Genomic DNA, 15,199 nt, shown 5'->3' with positions numbered 1-15,199 from the left:
GCATAATACCCTCTAGTTCTATCCACGTAGTTGCAAATGGCAAGATTTCATTCTTTTTGATTACTGAGTAATACTCTATTGTATATACATACCACATCTCCTTTATTCAGTCATCCATCGATGGACATTTGGGCTCTTGCCATACTTTGGCTATTGTTGATAGTGCTGCTATAAACATTGGGGCTCATATGCCCTTTCGAAACAGCACTCCTGTATCCCTTGGACAAATACCTAGTGGTGCAGTTGCTGGGTTGTAGGGTAGTTCTGTTTCTAATTTTTTGGGGAGCCTCCATATTGTTTTCCAGAGTGGCTGCACCAGTTTGCATTCCCGCTAGCAGTGCAAAAGAGATCCTCTTTTTCCACATCCTTGCCAACATCTGTTGTTGCCTGCATTGTTATCATTAGCTATTCTGACAGGTGTGAGGTGGTATCTCATTGTGGTTTTGACGTGTATTTCCCTGATGATGAGTGATGTTGAACATTTTTTCATATGTCAGTTGGCCATCTGGATGTCTTCTTTGGACAAGTGTCTATTCATGTCTTTTGCCCATTTCTTCACTGGACTATTTGTTTTTTGGGTGTTGAGTTTGAGAAGTTCTTTATAGATTTTAGATACTAACCCTTTATCTGATATGTCGTTTGCAAATATCTTCTCCCATTCTGTTGGCTGCCTTTTAGTTTTCATGATTGTTTCCTTCACTGTGCAGAAGCTTTTTATTTTGATGAGGTCCCAATAGTTCATTTTTGCTTTTGTTTCTCTTGCCTCTGGTGACATGTTGAGTAAGAAGTTGCTGCGGCCAAGGTCAAAGAGGTTTATGTATTATTATTAACTAGAGTCCATATTTTAAATTTTTTTTAGTTTTTATCTAGTATCATTTTTCTGTTACAACATCCCATCCAGGATAACACATTACATTTCATTGTCATGTCTTCTTAGGTCCAACTCACAAAAAAACAGAGTTCACAGTCAATTCTCTCATTCAGGTAATAGGCTTAGTTAATAGTGAAAAGAAGACTTCTCATGTGCTAAGAAAAACTCATCACTTTAGTCTTTCATTCATGTGTATAAATAGGCATCACATGTTTTGGACATTTCATTGTTAAACTAGCAGAATAAATCCCTTTTAGTCACTTCTGACCTGGACAATCACATAAAATCAAGGCTAACGCACAACAGAAACACATGCTTCACGTTGGATGAGACTAGGAGATATCCCTAAACCAGAATTACAATATATTAAGAACAAACGGCAAGAGAAAGTGGAACCCAACATACCAACTGAAAGAGATGAAAACAAAACCAAGCTCCTCCAAGGGAAATAGGGATACGTACTCCAATTCAAACTACACACCTGCAAAGCTTCAGACCTATCTGGTTCTACAAATGGTATAGTGAAGGGTAAGAGTTGATAAGAGTAATTTAAATTCCCTAGCTCTTTACTTCTGTTCCCACGTTTCATGCCATAAGACTATGTTTTGCAACCGCATAGATATTTAAGTTCCCCAAAAGGCAGGACATGTGTGACTTAAGAAGAGGGAAAGACAGTCATAATAGGACAGAATAAAGTTATAGAGGAGAAAGGAGGATTTATTTCTACCTCTGGCGATGGCAGATTAGTTTGGTGTGATTCAATCTTCAAGCACAAAATAAATAGGAAAAAAATTGAATTTGATCAAAGGAATTAAGAAGCTACCAATGTACTGAGAACTTATGGGGCATAAGATCCCCCTTAAAAAGTATAGACAAATGAATCTGCTACTCCATGCTGCTCTTCCTTTTGAATATTTGTTGGTACACAAGTTGTGACTGAGAGGCTGAGGCTGAGCAGACTTGTGGGCTAAAGGGACACAATTCACAGTTCAGGATCCACCTAGAAGTATTTTTGGTAAACCTTCCAGACCCTAGTTAGAAGTCTTTGAAGAATGACAATGAAGGTATCGGCAAACTGGAGCTTGAGAAGCCCTAACAGAAACTAAACCCCTTGGTAAAATCAGCTTAGTTCATGAGATGTACTGAGGCAATGTGTCCCTATGTTAATAGCCTGACAGAAGCAGACGTCAGTCCCTTCCATAGCAAGGAAACACCACTGAGCACTTCAAACCAATTACGTGATTTATATCAAATCAAATCCATTATCAATGATTAATACACAATTATATTCTCATTGAGTACTTCTCTGACAATACTATCTAGTCTTTTTAAAGTTTATTTATTTTGAGAGAGAGAGAGAGAGAGAGAGAGAGAGAGAGAGAGAACGAGTTGGGGAGGGGCAAAGAGAGGGGGACAGAGTTTCTGAAGCAGGCTCTGTGCTAACAGCTGAGAGCCCGATGTGGGGCTCAAACTCCTGAACTGCGAGATCATGACCTGAGCCGAAGTTGGACACTTAACTGACTGAGCCACCCAGCACCCATCTCTGACAATACTATCTAAAGTTTGGTCTTCATGTCTCCCAAATATCTAGAACAGTGCCTGGCCTAGGATTTACACTCCACAAATATTTGTTAAATGAAACAATAAACATGTACATTCATTTATACAATATTCTCATGGTGACAGGCCTGAGAGAAATATACCAGTAGTTTCATAGTAGTTACATCTTGGTCATCGGAGATTCTATTTTCTTCCCTCCTATTTTTTTATTTTTGAATTTTTCTACCATTACCATGTATTATCTGAAAGCATCTGTAAAAATGTTATTTTATTAAAAGTCATCAAATATAAAATATCAAGTTCTTTCCCTTTTACAGATTCAAAGTTTAAGCTCAGCAATGACTTGTAAAAAAGAAAGCATGATTTTTTAACACAATCATGCTATGTATAATCATGTTATCTCCTGTGTTCTCCATTTTGACACCCCTGTAGTTGGCCAGGTTATGATGGATGACTTCAGCCATGGAACACAGCAAAGTTAGTCAGACTGTGTAAAATGACTCTCTCCAGCCTGTTTCCACAGTCCAGAATCCCACCATTACACGGTATTCACTAAGGTGTAAATAACAGAGAGTATTAAGACTCTAACAGACTCTGATCTTGAGACTACCTAGGATACATGTTGCCAATTATTTTACCATCAAATGCTTATTTGTTTTTCTTTCGGTAAGGATTGGGCATTTTGAAATATTTAATTTATGAAATAGAGCCTGCAGTTAGTAATCAATGACTAATCATATTGAAAATGTCTTAGCAATAGGAGCTGGCTAGTATAACTTCATTGAGTAGCTATAATTATGGCATAAGACAAAACAACACGATGCTTTAGTGACTTGTGTAGCTACACCAAATTTCTGTGAATCTTTCTGAAATATTAGATACACCTTCCAAACTAATACTGTCATGAGCACATTCACATGTGGGCATTGTCAATGGGAAATTAGATAAAAGTCAACATTTCTCAGTTTGTTTTATAGAGTAGTGGCAGTTAGTTTTCTAAAACCATAACCCCTTTTACCTTAACTCTCTCACCCCACCAAATAATCCACCAGGCATTTGTGGCATTTGAACCGTCACTAACATGAAAGATAGGGGCCCAAACAAAACTGATATTGAGAAAGTTTGAAAAAATAGAAATATATGGGAGACAGAAGAAAATATTAATATATACTTTAATATACTGAGGTATAAAAATATATTTCATAGATGAAAAAGTAGGATGCTTTTTAAAAAGGGAACATTTATATAAAAAGAACAAGCTATTGAGAAGAATAAAAAAGAGAAATGACATAAAAAAGTAAAATAGGAAGGTAAGGAAAAGCTGGTGAAATATTTCAGGAGGCAATGCCAAAAGATGAAGAGATGAATATTATGTGAAGAAAAAAAATGTTTTACTTAGGCAAATCAAATTAAGAGGTCCAACATACTATAAATAAGCATTCAGGTAAAAGCAGAGAAAACAAAGGAGAAGAGTGATGAACCATGATCACAGAAAATTTCCCAGAATTGAAGAACTATAGTTCCAATCCAAAAGGGTCCACAAAGTGCTTATCCCAATGAGTGCAAAAGCCCTACTGCAATAAACCCTTGTTTAGAACATCAAGGTTTCAGAGAGGGGCAAAAGAGATGTTACATATAAAGAAGAGAAAGTAAGAATATCAGTGAGCTTTGTAGAAGTAACAGCGAAATGAAAATATAAGAAACTCCTTCAAAAGTTTGAGAAGGTATTTTCAAACTAGAATTTTATACCCAAATCATCTCTCCAGGGAGAGAACAGAATAGACATTCAGTCTCACAAAAGCTTCAAAACTATTAACTCCCTGAATCTAGCTACCTTAGGATGGCATCTAAAACATTAGGGATAAATTAACACTGAGGAAGCCGTGACACTGGCCTTCAACAAGGACGTAAGGAGGGATGATTTTCAGGAGGATCATAAGGGAAAGTCCTGGAGTGATGGGGAGGCAGTGGAACGATAGCGCAAACCAGGAGAGTGTCTCAAGGATAGCAATTTTTTGACTAAAGAAATGTATTACTAGGATCGACAGAAAGAAACAGGAAAAACAAAAGGAAGCCGTGATGGGGCCTGTGACACTGACCTTCAACAAGGAGGTAAGGAAGTCTTCAAAAAAAAAAAAAAAAGGAATAAGGTAAGGCCTTTAAAAAAAAAGGAATAAAACAACAAAAATAAATTAACTCCACTGTCAAGAAGAGACTCTTATACCCCAATTATATACCTGGCCCAGATCATTTCATACATCAGTTTTTATAAACCTTTAAAAGCATACATTCCTTTCCAATACAAGTGGTTCCAGACTAGAAAGGATAGGAAATTTATCTAAATTATTGTGTGAGGGTAGATAACCTTAATAACTGCACAAGGAAAACCTAAGAAAAGTATAATCAAATAAAATGTATCAATATTTAGATAACAAATTCCTAAAATAAATTATTTACAAACTCAATTTGCACTGTACTTTATTAAAAATAGGTGGAATGGTGGAATGAATTGGGTCTGTCTCAGAATCTACCAATGCAATTCATTCTGTTAACAATCCCACAATATAATTAAACTGTATTAACAAAGCAATGGATTAAAAACCTAATTTTATGGGGGAAAACAGTATTCAGTAAGATTCAAAACTCATTTTCTAAAATATAATTTATTATTTTTGCATAGTAATGTATAAAACTTAATTTGGTGGAGGAAGAAATAATATTCAGTAGGATTCATACTCACTTATAATTAAAAAGAAAAATTTTTATTAAACTATGAATAGAAGAAAACTTCTGTAACAAAAGTATCTACTGATCATCCCCTTATAAAAAATCATGCCTAATGATAAGATATTAGGTCTTGTGTACATTTTAAAACAAGAAAAAAAAAAAACCCAGAAATGATGTCACCACTATTATGCAACTTGAGATTCTATTATTAAATAGAAAAAAGACTTAAATGTATAATAATTGCAAAAATATAAAATATTGTAACTTGTAAATTAAATACTAGGATTGTTTGCATAGAAAGTATGAGATTATACACAATTATAACTAAAAAGAGAGTTCAGAAATATAGCTAGAAAAATTCAACAATTATAATGTCAATTTTCAAATAGAAATTTAATATATATAATATTTATATAAGTTATAAACTACAGTTGCTTAGGATGTAATAAAAATGTATATGCAATAAGCTTATGCAGAAATTTCAATATAGTAGTGAAGGACATGGAAGAATAACTAATGAGACACACATACTTGGATACAAAGTCTCAAAACTATAAAAATGTCACTTTCTCACAATTGAGTAAAAACACTCAATGACATTTTAATCAAAGCCCAACAAAAATTTCCATGGAACTTAACAATTTAACTCTAAAAGTGATATGGAAAAAGTAAAGACTAATCCAAAAATGGGCAAGGATTTAGGAAAATGGAAACTCCAGAAACTGATACCAGTTTACAGTGGACAATCCATTTGGAGAAAATTTCTGTAGTATCAAGTCAATTTGCAGCTAAACAGAAATGTCACGTCAGAATACCACCCAGAGAACCTTTTTATATGCACAAGGAGACCATGATATAATTGTAGAATTATTTGCAATCACAGCCTGATCAATATAAATGTTTACCAGCAGGAGGACCTATTGTGTATTATGCTATATTCATAGGGTATAAAACCACAGAGCAGCTCAACTAAATAATAAATAGCAAATATCTTATGTTGGAATAAATAGGAAAGATCCAGAATGATATATAGAGCACGATAGATTTAATTCAGATTTAATGTCAGGCAAAACAACAATAAATATTATTTATGATATATGCAAATGTAAAATACTATGAAAACATTTACTGCAAAGATACATAGCACTTTTATAATAGTGGTTACTTCTAGGGTGGAAGAGTATTTGGATCTGAAGAAAATATAAAAGTGTCTTAAAAGGGGAGCCTAGGTGGCTCAGTTGGTTAAGGGTCTGACTCTTGATTTCAGCTCAGGTCATGATTCATGGAATGGAGCTCAGTGTCAGGCTCTGTGCTTGGAATTTTCTCTCTGCCCCTACCCTGCTCACACGTGCTGTCTCTCTAAATAATAAAATAAAATTTATTTATTTATTTTGAGAGAGAGAGAGAGAGAGAGAGAGAGCATGTGCAAGCAGGGAAGCGGCATAGAAAGAGGGAGAGAAAGAATCCCCAGCAGTGCTCCGTGATGTCAGAGCCCACAGAGCCCAATGTGGGACTCAAACTCATGAATCGTGAGATCATGACCCTAGCGAAAACCAATAGTCCAATGCTTAACTGACAGAGCCACCCAGGTGCCCCTAAATAAATAAACTTAAAAAAAAAATAAAAGGGTCTTAAAAATATCTGCCATGTTTGATTTAAAAACATTTTTGAAGGAATTTGCTACATATGAGAAATCAGTATATGGTATATATTGTAATGGTCTTTATCATTTTCTGACTATGTGATAGTTTTCATCAAAATTAATATATACGTAAATTATTAATTTTCCAGTTTTGGTTTAAAACTAAAAGACAATGTTGTTTTGGTTGCATTACAATCCTTTTTGTGCATTAGGCTTTAAAGAAAAAGTAGCTAAAGATTACCAGATGGTGAAGAGTTGAACATTAGACCTATAACTATAATAATCAAAGAAAGGACTTTAAAATCATTTTATAGATGGTGTGCTCTTTACAACACAAGGAAAATAACAGATAAAAGTTTCGTCAGCTCATGCTCCTCATAGATTCTTCATCTGTAATTTTGGGTGTGTCCCTCAACATTCCAAATAAGAGAAAAGTGGGCTAGTTGTAAAAGAAACATTATAGAGTTTGCTATGCTCATCTTTCATTCCAGACAGATGCTTGTCATTCCTTAGAAAATGTATTGCACTCAGTTTAAACTGCATGGTGATTTAAACGGGCTTGGCATCTCTAAAGGGCCACCGGACAGTTGGCTTCAGGTTTTGAGAACAAAGTTGGATTTGCTGGAGGTGATCGTTGGGTAGTTGTCATCAGGAGTATGCCTTCGACTTTCTTACCTTTCTTACCTTTGACATAATTCTGTGTAGACTAAGAATTTTCTGATTGGAATAGAACATCTGCTATTTAGTTTGAAAAGCCTCCAGGAAACTATAACTTCACACGGGGTATTTTTAATGCACATTATAGTTAAATAGAAGTCTCTGGACAGTTTACCATTGAGGAGATGAATTTATTGATAGGCTGGTGAGGGCTCTCACCTGAGGACATGGTGCTTCAGTACTGCCTGCAGACTTCTCAGGCTCAGTAACTCCAGTCATCCTTCCCTCTGGCCTCTTGTGATCTTTTTTTTTAAATGAATGAGGCTCTCTCTACTTAGGTTCTACAATTCAGTGTTTTTTTCTTTTGATCAAGGGTGTTGGGACCAGAATGAATTTCATTATAGTACTTTCTGCAACAATAATTGAAAAAAAGCGTTATCATTCTTTCTATATTTTTAGTGTAAACAAAGCAAAATATTTTGAGGTCACTGAGATGAATAGTGGAGATGAGTATTGGTTAATACAGGTGCTGAAAGTTGCCTTGCCACAGGACTGAAAGACACAGCAGAATTTAATATCTTTGGCTTTTTGTGTGTGTGTGTGTGTGTGTGTCATGAACATGACAATAAATAAATTCCAGAGGGGGAAAAATAAGTAGCCATGTATTTAAAAATAGGAATGAAGGTTGGTTATTTTGATCATTTAAATATTTAATCAAGCAAATATTTTATAAAATTATTTGAGCTAATATTGGATGATTCTGTAAATTATTCAGAAAGTAAAAATGATGTTTACCACCCAAATGTGTATATCGCATAACAATATATAAAAGGCTTCCTCACCTTCTATGGAATGTAATGAAAAGATCATCATCTTCAAAGTTGGAGAAACTGTGTATCTTGGTGACTTACCAGTTACTACTCAGATGCTGAGTCCCAAGACTGATGAATATATGTTTTATCACTTACTAATTGGGGATATTTCTGTTGGTTGTAAGGATTAAATTGTCTACTACTATCTGTTCCCATAACATAATATAGCATCTATGGTTGTTAACTGTTTTGTTCGCCTACACATTTCCATTGTATCTATAATATTGCCAGACACATAGTGGGGGACTCAGGAGTATTAATTAAACAAAGGCATTCATATATACATATATTTATGAGTGCATGAATGAATGAAAAAGAGATTGCCTGGCACAAAAGTGGTTAATAACTATTTGTTCTATCTTCTTTTACTCCTTCTACCAGCAGAATAGTTGTGATGACTAAACAAATCCACATATATGTTTAGATCATAGTAGCTGCTAAGAAAAAAGAAATTGTGTCAGCTTCTCCTCCATATCTCTGCATATTTCTAGATATATGAATGCATATATATTTCTAAATTATTCTACTGAAAAAATTTAAGTACTTAACATAGCAAGGAAAGATGTGTATTAGGTTAACTATGAGTAAATATATGGCTATTTTTCAAATTATGTAAAATAGAGCAATTCATGATGCCTTCCATTTCCTTTGAGTTCAATAGCATGCCTACAAGTATGTGAAATAATTCAGCAGTCAATTCTGAAATGTCTCAAAGCTGTCTTTGTTGTTTTAGGTATGTTTTCTGGCCCTAACCTCCTGATGGACTGTAGTAAGTTCCATGAAAGAGTGCCTAAACTCCTATGCCATAGTGTGTAGGTAAATACATTTTAAGAAATTGTATCAATTAGGATGCTATGACATCAATATTCCCTAATATGTCTTCTCTCACTCTTTATTAAATGTACATGGAAAAATAAAAACACCCACAAACATGAAGGAACACAGTGGGCTTAAAGTGTGGGCTCTCAAGCCAGATGGCTGAATGTGAGTACCTTCTCCACCATATGGACAAAGGCTGTCCAAAGTGAGATTAATAACTATCTTTTAAAATTGTTCTGGGGATTCAGTCTTTTACTACACTGAAAGTACTTAGAACAGTTCCTGGCCATGGCAAGAGAACAATAATGTCAGCTGTTTCTGTTATTATCATTATAAAAAGATTGGGAGAAATAAACATAAAATCCAGCAATTTATGAGAAGCACATCTAAACCAAAATATGCCAAAAACTTGGAAATAAAGAGAAGTATGATTAATCATACAAATAATGGCACAATAAAGTAGGAGGGAAACTATCAATATTACAAAAAAGAAAATAGAAGTTAAAAAATTTAATGGAACAAGGAGAGATGTTTATGACATAAAAGATTAATCCACAGGAAAGATATAGTCATTTTTTCAACCTTTAAGAACTTAATAAATTCAAAGAAAATAGACATCTATAATCACAGTTGCAGACTCTAATATTATATAATATTATATAATTATATAATACACATATAATTATATAATATACATTATATGTGTGTGTATATATATATATATATATCTCAGCAAGAAAGTAAAATCAAGATGAATAATACAATTATCAGGCTTCCTATATAGACAACTAGGTATAGATATAAAAACTTGTGTGTATTGGGCTGTGGTCAGACTTATTCTGAAACCTCAAATATTCCTGATGGACCAACAGATTTCAAAATCAAGTTAGGGTCAGCGACTCAGAAAGATGCAATAAACTCCAACCTCCTCGGGTCAAAAGGCTTCACTTCTTGTTCTCATGCCTAAGTCCCTCTCCTAGTGGAGATGTAGAGATAAAGCCTCCATGCAAGTACTAAGCTTTGTGGGTGGTGCAGGTGAGAGACCCTGCCTGTCCACTCAGCTGCTCTCAGGGTTGGCCCCTTTCAGTGCTGTTTGTATACCTGCATAACAATTTTTTATCACTTATATTTAGAAATCATGTAACTGATCAAGTTGTTTCACACGAGTAAATGTCAGAGACTGCAGCAAAACTCACATGTAACATAAAACGAAGGACTTTTTATTTTTTTTTATCGTAAGGGCAGGATTTCGTGAGGAAGTCTGGCATTCCCAAGGGTCGCACTGCCTAGCAATCTACCAAAGACTTTTATCACTTTATATTATATGCTGTGAGATAATGGAATACAAAAGATAACCAAGGTAAAACTGCAAAGTTAAAGTGAACTATTTGGTTGATATAACACACATATATTATTAAGGATCCCTTTTATGAAATAAGTGAGCCATGAGTTTGTTAAGGAGCGCTTAACATTTTTGGAGGAGGCACATTAAAGCTACGGCCATTCATTGCTAAAGGCCAATGGTGATTAACATCTTTAAAATGATGCTCTACATTTTTCAATCATTTGATGTGTTAAAAATGTAATAATATAACAAAGCTGGAGGCCACAACTGTTTCTTCAATTGATTTAATGTTGCGCCTTATATTAAAAAATAATTTAAATGAAAATCAGTTGTTATTTTGACAGAAATATTTTTTTTTGTTTTTTTTTGTTTTTTTTGTTTTTTGTTTTTTTTTGTTTTTTGTCTACTTCTATCTTTATTTTCCTTTTCTATATCTTATTTTTTTTATATATGAAATTTATTGACAAATTGGTTTCCATACAACACCCAGTGCTCATCCCAAAAGGTGCCCTCCTCAATACCCATCACTCACCCTCTCCTCCCTCCCACCCCCCATCAACCCTCAGTTTGTTCTCAGTTTTTAACAGTCTCTTATGCTTTGGCTCTCTCCCACTCTAACCTCTTTTTTTTTTTTTCCTTCCCCTCCCCCATGGGTTCCTGTTAAGTTTCTCAGGATCCACATAAGAGTGAAACCATATGGTATCTGTCTTTCTCTGTAGGGCTTATTTCACTTAGCATCACACTCTCCAGTTCCATCCACGTTGCTACAAAAGGCCATATTTCATTTTTTCTCATTGCCACGTAGTACTCCATTGTGTATATAAACCACAATTTCTTTATCCATTCATCAGTTGATGGACATTTAGGCTCTTTCCATAATTTGGCTATTGTTGAGAGTGCTGCAATGAACATTGGGGTACAAGTGGCCCTATGCATCAGTACTCCTGTATCCCTTGGATAAATTCCTAGCAGTGCTATTGCTGGGTCATAGGGTAGGTCTATTTTTAATTTTCTGAGGAACCTCCACACTGCTTTCCAGAGCGGCTGCACCAATTTGCATTCCCACCAACAGTGCAAGAGGGTTCCCGTTTCTCCACATCCTCTCCAGCATCTATAGTCTCCTGATTTGTTCATTTTGGCCACTCTGACTGGCGTGAGGTGATACCTGAGTGTGGTTTTGATTTCTATTTCCCTGATAAGGAGCGACGCTGAACATCTTTTCATGTGCCTGTTGGCCATCCGGATGTCTTCTTTAGAGAAGTGTCTATTCATGTTTTCTGCCCATTTCTTCACTGGGTTATTTGTTTCTCGGGTGTGGAGTTTGGTGAGCTCTTTATAGATTTTGGATACTAGCCCTCTGTCCGATCTGTCATTTGCGAATATCTTTTCCCATTCCGTTGGTTGCCTTTTAGTTTTGTTGGTTGTTTCCTTTGCTGTGCAGAAGCTTTTTATCTTCATAAGGTCCCAGGAATTCACTTTTGCTTTTAATTCCCTTGCCTTTGGGGATGTGTCGAGTAAGAGATTGCTACGGCTGAGGTCAGAGAGGTCTTTTCCTGCTTTCTCCTCTAAGGTTTTGATGGTTTCCTGTCTCACATTCAGGTCCTTTATCCATTTTGAGTTTATTTTTGTGAATGGTGTGAGAAAGTGGTCTAGTTTCAACCTTCTGCATATTGCTGTCCAGTTCTCCCAGCACCATTTGTTAAAGAGGTTGTCTTTTTTCCATTGGATGTTCTTTCCTGCTTTGTCAAAGATGAGTTGGCCATACGTTTGTGGGTCTAGTTCTGGGGTTTCTATTCTATTCCATTGATCTACGTGCCTGTTTTTGTGCCAATACCATGCTGTCTTGATGATGACAGCTTTGTAGTAGAGGCTAAAGTCTGGGATTGTGATGCCTCCTGCTTTGGTCTTCTTCTTCAAAATTCCTTTGGCTATTCGGGGCCTTTTGTGGTTCCATATGAATTTTAGGATTGCTTGTTCTAGTTTTGAGAAGAATTCTGGTGCAATTTTGATTGGGATTGCATTGAATGTGTAGATAGCTTTGGGTAGTATTGACATTTTGACAATATTTATTTTTCCAATCCATGAGCAGGGAATGTCTTTCCATTTCTTTAAATCTTCTTCAATTTCCTTCATAAGCTTTCTATAGTTTTGAGCATATAGATCCTTTACATCTTTGGTTAGATTTATTCCTAGGTATTTTATGCTTCTTGGTGCAATTGTGAATGGGATCAGTTTCTTTATTTGTCTTTCTGTTGCTTCATTGTTAGTGTATAAGAATGCAACTGATTTCTGTACATTGATTTTGTATCCTGCAACTTTGCTGAATTCCTGTATCAGTTCTAGCAGACTTTTGGTGGAGTCTATCGGATTTTCCATGTATAATATCATGTCATCTGCAAAAAGCGAAAGCTTGACTTCATCTTTGCCAATTTGGATGCCTTTGATTTCCTTTTGTTGTCTGATTGCTGATGCTAGAACTTCCAGCACTATGTTAAACAGCAGCGGTGAGAGTGGGCATCCTTGTCGTGTTCCTGATCTCAGGGAAAAAGCTCTCAGTTTTTCCCCGTTGAGGATGATGTTAGCTGTGGGCTTTTCATAAATGGCTTTTATGATCTTTAAGTATGTTTCTTCTATCCTGACTTTCTCAAGGGTTTTTATTAAGAAAGGGTGCTGGATTTTGTCACAGGCCTTTTCTGCATCGATTGACAGGATCATATGGTTCTTCTCTTTTTTTGTTGTTAATGTGATGTATCACGTTGATTGATTTGCGAATGTTGAACCTGCCCTGCATCCCAGGAATGAATCCCACTTGATCATGGTGAATAATTCTTTTTATATGCCGTTGAATTCGATTTGCTAGTATCTTATTGAGAAGTTTTGCATCCATATTCATCAGGGATATTGGCCTGTAGTTCTCTTTTTTTACTGGGTCTCTGTCTGGTTTAGGAGTCAAAGTAATACTGGCTTCATAGAATGAGTCTGGAAGTTTTCCTTCCCTTTCTATTTCTTGGAATAGCTTGAGAAGGATAGGTATTATCTCTGCTTTAAACGTCTGGTAGAACTCCCCTGGGAAGCCATCTGGTCCTGGACTCTTATTTGTTGGGAGATTTTTGATAACTGATTCAATTTCTTCGCTGGTTATGGGTCTGTTCAAGCTTTATATTTCCTCCTGATTGAGTTTTGGAAGAGTGTGGGTGTTCAGGAATTTGTCCATTTCTTCCAGGTTGTCCAATTTGTTGGCATATAATTTTTCATAGTATTCCCTGATAATTGTTTGTATCTCTGAGGGATTGGTTGTAATAATTCCATTTTCATTCATGATTTTATCTATTTGGGTCATCTCCCTTTTCTTTTTGAGAAGCCGGGCTAGAGGTTTGTCAATTTTGTTTATTTTTTCAAAAAACCAACTCTTGGTTTCGTTGATCTGCTCTACAGTTTTTTTAGATTCTATATTGTTTATTTCTGCTCTGATCTTTATTATTTCTCTTCTTCTTCTTCTTTCTCTTCTTCTGATCGTCCTCTGATCTTTATTATTTCTCTTCTTCTGCTGGGTTTAGGCTGCCTTTGCTGTTCTGCTTCTAGTTCCTTTAGGTGTGCTGTTAGATTTTGTAGTTGGGATTTTTCTTGTTTCTTGAGATAGGCTTGCAATGTATTTTCCTCTCAGGACTGCCTTCGCTGCGTCCCAAAGCGTTTGGATTGTTGTATTTTCATTTTCGTTTGTTTCCATATATTTTTTAATTTCTTCTCTAATTGCCTGGTTGACCCACTCATTCGTTAGTAGGGTGTTCTTTAACCTCCATGCTTTTGGAGGTTTTCCAGACTTTTTTCTGTGGTTGATTTCAAGCTTCATAGCATTGTGGTCTGAAAGTAGGCATGGTATAATTTCAATTCTTGTAAACTTATGAAGGGCTGTTTTGTGACCCAGTATATGATCTATCTTGGAGAATGTTCCATGTGCACTCGAGAAGAAAGTATATTCTGTTGCTTTGGGATGTAGAGTTCCAAATATATCTGTCAAGTCCATCTGATCCAATGTCTCATTCAGGGCCCTTGTTTCTTTATTCACCGTGTGTCTAGATGATCTATCCATTTCTGTAAGTGGGGTGTTAAAGTCCCCTGCAATTACCACATTCTTTTCAATAAGGTTGCTTATGTTTATGAGTAATTGTTTTATATATTGGGGGCTCCGGTATTCGGCGCATAGACATTTATAATTGTTAGCTCTTCCTGATGGATAGACCCTGTAACTATTATATAATGTCCTTCTTCATCTCTTGTTACAGCCTTTACTTTAAAGTCTAGTTTGTCTGATATAAGTATGGCTACTCCAGCTTTCTTTTGGCTTCCAGTCGCATGATCAATAGTTCTCCATCCCTCACTCTCAATCTAAAGGTGTCCTCAGGTCTAAAATGAGTCTCTTGTAGACAGCAAATAGATGGGTCTTGTTTTTTTATCCATTCTGATACCCTATGTCTTTTGGTTGGCGCATTTAATCCATTTACATTCAGTGTTATTACAGAAAGATACGGGTTTAGAGTCATTGTGATGTCTGTATGTTTTATGCTTGTAGTGATGTCTCTGGGACTTTGTCTCACAGGGTCCCCCTTAGGATCTCTTGTAGGGCTGGTTTAGTGGTGACAAATTCCTTCAGTTTTTGTTTGTTTGGGAAGACCTTTATCTCTCCTTCTATTCTAAATGACAGACTT

The sequence above is a fragment of the Felis catus genome, chromosome A3, assembly GCF_018350175.1.
Source record: "Felis catus isolate Fca126 chromosome A3, F.catus_Fca126_mat1.0, whole genome shotgun sequence".
NCBI lineage: Eukaryota > Metazoa > Chordata > Mammalia > Carnivora > Felidae > Felis > Felis catus.
Note: the sequence above shows the minus strand (reverse complement) of the source record.